General features: G+C 44.5%; 1 long non-coding RNA gene across 2 annotated transcripts in view; it reads right to left on the bottom strand.

Moving 5' to 3' along the window:
* Positions 1 to 3,458: 3,458 nt before the first annotated feature.
* The window catches only part of LOC141129992 (uncharacterized), a 76,210-nt gene continuing 73,668 nt past the window's right edge, over positions 3,459 to 6,000 (bottom strand). Inside the window, exons 4-5 of one of the 2 annotated variants that reach the window (XR_012241936.1) lie at positions 3,883 to 4,022; positions 3,459 to 3,802 (exon numbers count right to left, since the gene is read on the bottom strand). This is a non-coding gene — a long non-coding RNA (uncharacterized lncRNA). The remainder of the gene's footprint in view (positions 3,803 to 3,882; positions 4,023 to 6,000) is intronic. The other variant, XR_012241935.1, reaches the window with a different exon arrangement.

The following is a 6,000-nucleotide window of genomic DNA, read 5'->3' as shown; positions in this document are numbered from 1 at the left end:
GGGAGTATAGATCTGATCGGATCAGATATCGATCCGTTCAGATACTATAGCACTAAGGGAGGTGTATGCTGCGCGCGTGGGTGTTAGCGGTACTGGCGCTAACCTGACGCTGCCTGGGGTGACGCAGACCTTATCTGATCCTAAAAACGTAACTTCTATCACCGCCGGGCAATTAGGGGGTTAAACCTTTATAGGGTAATAAACGGCGGGTGCCCTAAAACTGTAATAAACTACAATAAACTACAAAAAACAAACCAACTAACCAGCGTCACCCGTAACAATTATATGGTGATCGCTGGTGAAAGGGTTAACTAGGGGGCAATCAAGGGGTTAAAACCTTTAGTAGGTAGTATATGGGGGTCCCTGTCGCTATAAAACACTGACAGCGAACCTATATACTTACCTCCCTAACTAGCGTCACCTGTGTCACTAATACAGCGATCAGAAAAACGATCGCTTAGTGACACTGGCGACGGGGGGTGATCACGGGTTAAAACTTTATTAGGGGGGTTAGGGGGGTACCTAGACCTAAAGGGGGCTAACCTAACTGCCCTAACACTTGTAACTGACACAAACTGACACCAATGCAATAAATCAGAAAAAAAAAAACCTGCTATTGGTGTCAGAGTGACAGGGGGTACAGGGGGGTGATCAGGGGGTGACTGGGGGGGTGACAAGTGTGCCTGCGTGTTCTACTGTTAGTGTAGTGTTGGTGCACTTACTTGGATGTCTTCTCTCCTCTGCGTCGGACGAAAAGACCGGCTCGAGGAGAGATGACATCACTTCCTCCGCTTCTGTTTACATTCACAGAAGCCGAGGAAGCTTGTCATTGGCCAGGAGCGATCGCGAGGGGGGAGCCACGAATGAGTGGCCTCCCCCTCACCTTTGATCGACCCTGACCTCGATCCGACCGCTGCTGGCACCGGTGGGGGGTCCGATCGGACCCCCCACCCGCGGGCAGGCAAGGACGTACATGTAAGCCCTTTTGCCTGCCCGTGCCGCTCTGTCGACGTACATCGTCGTGCGGCGGTCGGCAACTGGTTAAAACCGTGGTGCGGGTACATACTTGTTGTAGAGTTCGTGCTGTGTGGAGGCTTGGTGTTGGGGTTCATACTTTGACACAAGCCCAGTCCAGGTGAGGAGGAGTTCATGGACCAAGAATTGGTTACTCCAGCATGACCAATTCTCGCACATGCCTTTGCTTCTTGAGATCCAGGAGAATAATCCTGATTATTATCTCAGGATGACGGACCCCATTTTTCAACGTCTGTTGGCTTTGCTGACCCCTTATATCAGCAGGCAGGATACCTGCATGAGGCAAGCCATCACTCCGGAGCAGAGGCTAGTCGCCACCTTGCGGTACTTGGCGACTGGGAGAGGTCTGCAGGACCTCAAGTTCTGTACAGGCATCTCCCCTCCAGGCTCTGGGGATCATTATTCCAGAGACCTGTTCTGCCATCATTCAGGTCCTGCAGAAGGACTATATTAAGGTAAGTTTTCTTCTTTAACATTACATTCTATGTATTTAATAATTGCTAATGTATTGTATTTATTTCATCATTCCCTAATTACCATGATTTGAATATGCTGTGAATGTCCCCTTTATCCTCATGCATGCTGGAAGCTTTTAATGCTCCTTTTTTGGCCTACATGCATGTTTGCCTTTACCAACCTCCCCAGCATGCTATCCTGGGCCCAGATACACCTATAGCCTAGTCCCTTAACAATGTATATTGTCAGCTCCATTGTACTGCTTTCCCCGAAACACCCCCTAAAATGTGTCCAAATGTTATGTGTGTCCTTAAATTCATTTATAACCCTCCCCCACCCCCTAAAATGTGTCCAAATGTTATGTGTGTCCTTAAATTCAGGCAGAGTGCTGGAGGCTTTTTTTTTTGGCTCCCAAAGTCAACTCAAACCCTCCCCCCCCCATACAATTTTATCAATGGGCCATCAGAGGGGGTGAGGAATCTGATAAGTGGGCCTTATATTTTTGTCTTTAAATACTCCTTTAAAATAAATGTTATACTGATGTTGTGCAAGAATGTTTTTTGTGTAATCTGCTTGCAATGATGTGTGCAAAAGTACTCATATTTTTTTTCTTGTTTGACTCCACAGTTTCCTTCAACGCCACAGGAATGGCAGACTGTGGCCTCCCATTTTGCCGACTGTTGGGACTTTCCCAACTGTGGAGGGGCTATAGATGGGAATCATGTCCACACTGTGCCACCACTCCATTCGGGGTCTTACTATTATAACTATAAGGGGTTTAATAGTGTAGTGTTAATGGCGGTGGTTTCGCCACACTATGAGTTCCTCTATATGGACATGGGGAAGAATGGCCGGATGTTGGATGGAGGAGTCTTTGCCCAGATGGAGTTTTACCAGCATTTCCAGACTGGTGGCCTGGGATTTCCACCTGATGCAGATAACATGGAAGGACTCCCCTTTCATTTCAGATGAAGCCTTTGGTCTGGGCAAGCACCTGATGAGGCCATTCCCCCAAAGGACCCTCACCCCGGGGGGGAGGGTTTTTAACTACCAGCTGGCCAGAGTGAGAAGAGTCATTGAGAATACCTTCGGGATAATGGCCAGCCGGTTCCGCCTGTTTCTGACAGCAATCCATATGGCGGACTACAAAATCAACTATATCATCCTATGCTGCTGCATACTGCACAATTATTTAAGAAAAAATTCACAGAATTATAAAGCCTCAGTTGGGCCTGAGGCCGGACTTATTGCAGAGAATTCCCCGACGGGCCTGGATACGGGCCGTACTGGCTTGGCCCCCCCAAAACGCCCGTGAAGTTAGGGAGAAATATGTTAATTATTTTACGGGTAGGGGGGCCATTGCAATGCAAGACAATGTCTAATTTTTATTAATAAGAAAAAATGATCAGATAAAATCTTGAAATTTCTTTATTGCTTGCTTTTCTTTTTGGCTGTCTTCTAGGTTCTCCTAGTGCACTTGTAGTGCCAAGTGGATTTTCCTTTAGTAAATAAGCCCCATTGCCACTGTAAACACAAAATTACTTACAAAACTGGTATTGAGCATTGAAAGAAAAAGCCACACATTGTTGTTTCTCAAAATTTTTACTCTGTGCACATTCACATGTGCGTTTAGAAATTTTTTTAGAACAATATTTGTTATTTTTTCTCAATTTTTTTTTGCAAACAGGCATGTTTTAAAACATAACATACACAAATCTGGAACTTACAAAGTTTAACATATAAAAACTGAAGGCAATATCAGACATTATAGTGTCAAAAATGTCTTGATATTGCCTTCATCAGATGGGGTGATGTCACCCCTGCAAAAGCCAAATTTTGAAGATGCACACAAATTGGGAGTCCAAATGGGTAATGTCAACATGTGCTATCTCCTATCATGGGGGATCAATATACATGTTTTGGGGGTGCAATCCCTTCCTCTCACCTACTAGAGTTACGAGGAAGGGGTTGCACCCACAAAACGCATACATTGAGATTCCCTGATGGCAGATAGCACATGTTGACACACCGTGTGTATCTTCAAAATTTGGCTTTTAAAATGTAAAAAAAAAAACAATTTGTTTGTTGAATCCAACAAATGGGAAAATTAATGTGATTTGCAATAAATTTATATTCTCCCAAACACATCTATCATGTTCTTCATTTGTTGTTCCATAACATTCAGTTTATTTTGAATATTGTCAATTTCTCCATTCCACATCATGATATCATGGGTGAGCCTTTGGGCGCTGTCACTAGTGAACGGTTCAGCTTCCTGTTCCACAACCAGCACATCACCTAAAAACATCACCTAAAAATTGGTTAAAAAACATGTATTAGAAATATGCAGGCATACATAGATTACCTGAAGCTGGGGTGTCAGACACTCACCTGTTTGCGTGACCATCTCACCCACTTCCTCTACCTCTCCTTCCTCCAGATCCTCGGGGGGCTTGGGCTGATTTCCCATTCTCGGTGATGTGGGGGGTCCCTGGTGTCCTCTGAGTGGTGTCCTCCGAGTCTTTTCTCCTCTATGAGAATGAAACAAAAAAGGTAAACTTAGCACACAGATATTTGAGTCCAGAAATAGGAATATGAAACATTGCTTGGAAGTGGTGTACAATTGTCTGTTTGGGCAGAGTTCCAAGTTGAAGACATGATTAATTCCCTTTTAACCAAGCTAGAATATTTACCTTTTTTGGACAAGTTTCACAGATGGAGACACCCCAAGTATCCACTGGAACACCTGTGTGGGTCACCCTAAAAAATGTGCTCTGGTGTCCCACAGTAGTGCTCCTGAGTCCAGATGTGTAAACAGCTGCTGAGTGTCCTCTCCTTACATTCCACTGAATCAAGTTTGCAATTCATTCTAGTTTCAAAGACTTCTTTTAAGACAAATAAGCATGACCAAAATGTAGTTAACCCTGTATCAGCTAAAAACATTGTATTTATTTGCAAACGAACGATGTTTCCTACGAACGATTACTGTGCCCACGAACATGAAAGTAGCCATTTAAAACTGTACAACAGTAAAGAAAAGCACATGGAGCAGCATGCAAGTTAATAATCATAATAGGAACACACGACAAGTACGTAATCTTTTAAAGCACTTTCTTTATCCTTCTGTACTGATCCGGCTCCCTTAATTTTAGGTCTGACCAGTGTTTTCTTAATTGCTCCTTTGATCGTTATATCCTAAATTTGTGACGCAGACTCTTCACCACTTTCGTCATGATTTTGGCGTTACGCAGATTGGGGTTTGGGTGCGGCCCAGTCTTAGCATCATAGTCGGCCCTTCTCAATATGTGGACCATCTCCACCATCTCCTCAAAGGACATATTGGAGGCCTTAAACCTCCTCCTGGATTGGGACGTTTCGGCCTCCGGGCTTTCCTTCTCGTTACTACTATTAGTAGTCACCTGGTGTGTCTTCGCCATGTTCCTCTTCCACTAAAACGAAAGAGACGGGGCGGGGAATCTTCAAGAAAGAACATCAGGGGCGGGCGACGCGGGTGGAGTTTCACGCATACGCAGTCTATATCAAGCTAACACGCATTTGTCGTACGTCCGATCTGTGTGTGTGTGGAGGAAGGACGAACGGAAGTGGCGAGCGTTCTAAACGAAGGTAAAATTTGAACTTGGCCCATCATAATGGCCTATACTGCTTCAAGATTGAGGCCTATATTGGGATATGATAATGAGAGTTTAGGCTGACATTAGTGTTTTTGTTTTGTGTATTGTCTTACAGCAAAGATTAATCACTTTAAGGACCCAGAATTTATGGCCAATTTCATAGACAGATACAGGGAGTTGAGGAATTTGTGGGAGATGAAACACAGCTTATATTATAGTAAACAAGCTAGGAGGTCATCGCTGGAGAAACTTCTGGAATTTGTGAAGACTCGGGTCCCCAATGCAAACATGAAGTTTTTGTAAAATAAAATTGGGATCTTGAGGAACATGTATAAGAAGGAGCATAATAAGATCCTGAAATCACTCCGATCAGGAGCATCAGCAGAGAATGTTTATGTCCCCAGGCTGTGGTACTTCAACAAACTGCGGTTTCTGGATGACCAAACTGAAGCCAGGGAATCTCCTTTGACCCCTCCCTGCAGCCTTCCACCCACAATTCCCTCAACCCCAGCAGAGGCTGACGAGGAACAACCTGGGCCTTCCATCCTGGAAGAAGTGCATGCGCCCAGCTGGAGCCAGGTATATTCTTTTTTAGACATATTTATTATCCTAATATTAATGATGTTAACTAGATGTTAGAATTGCTTACAAATCAACAATTTTATACAAAAAATGTTGTATACATATTGCTAGACAGTAGTGGCCAAAAATGTTGGTGACCAGCTTGTGTGTGATTGATGAAGCAAAAACTACAACTATGTCCCTTTTTTATACACAGGATGAGCTCAGCCAGGAGGAGGGTCTGGAAAGCGTAAGCCAGGAGGAGGCCCTGCCCAGTGGCAGCCAGGAGGAGGCCGTGCCCAGTGGCAGCCAGGAG

Source organism: Aquarana catesbeiana, linkage group LG02, assembly GCF_042186555.1.
Source record: "Aquarana catesbeiana isolate 2022-GZ linkage group LG02, ASM4218655v1, whole genome shotgun sequence".
Classification (NCBI taxonomy): domain Eukaryota; kingdom Metazoa; phylum Chordata; class Amphibia; order Anura; family Ranidae; genus Aquarana; species Aquarana catesbeiana.
This window is presented reverse-complemented; position numbering and strand designations above follow the sequence as displayed.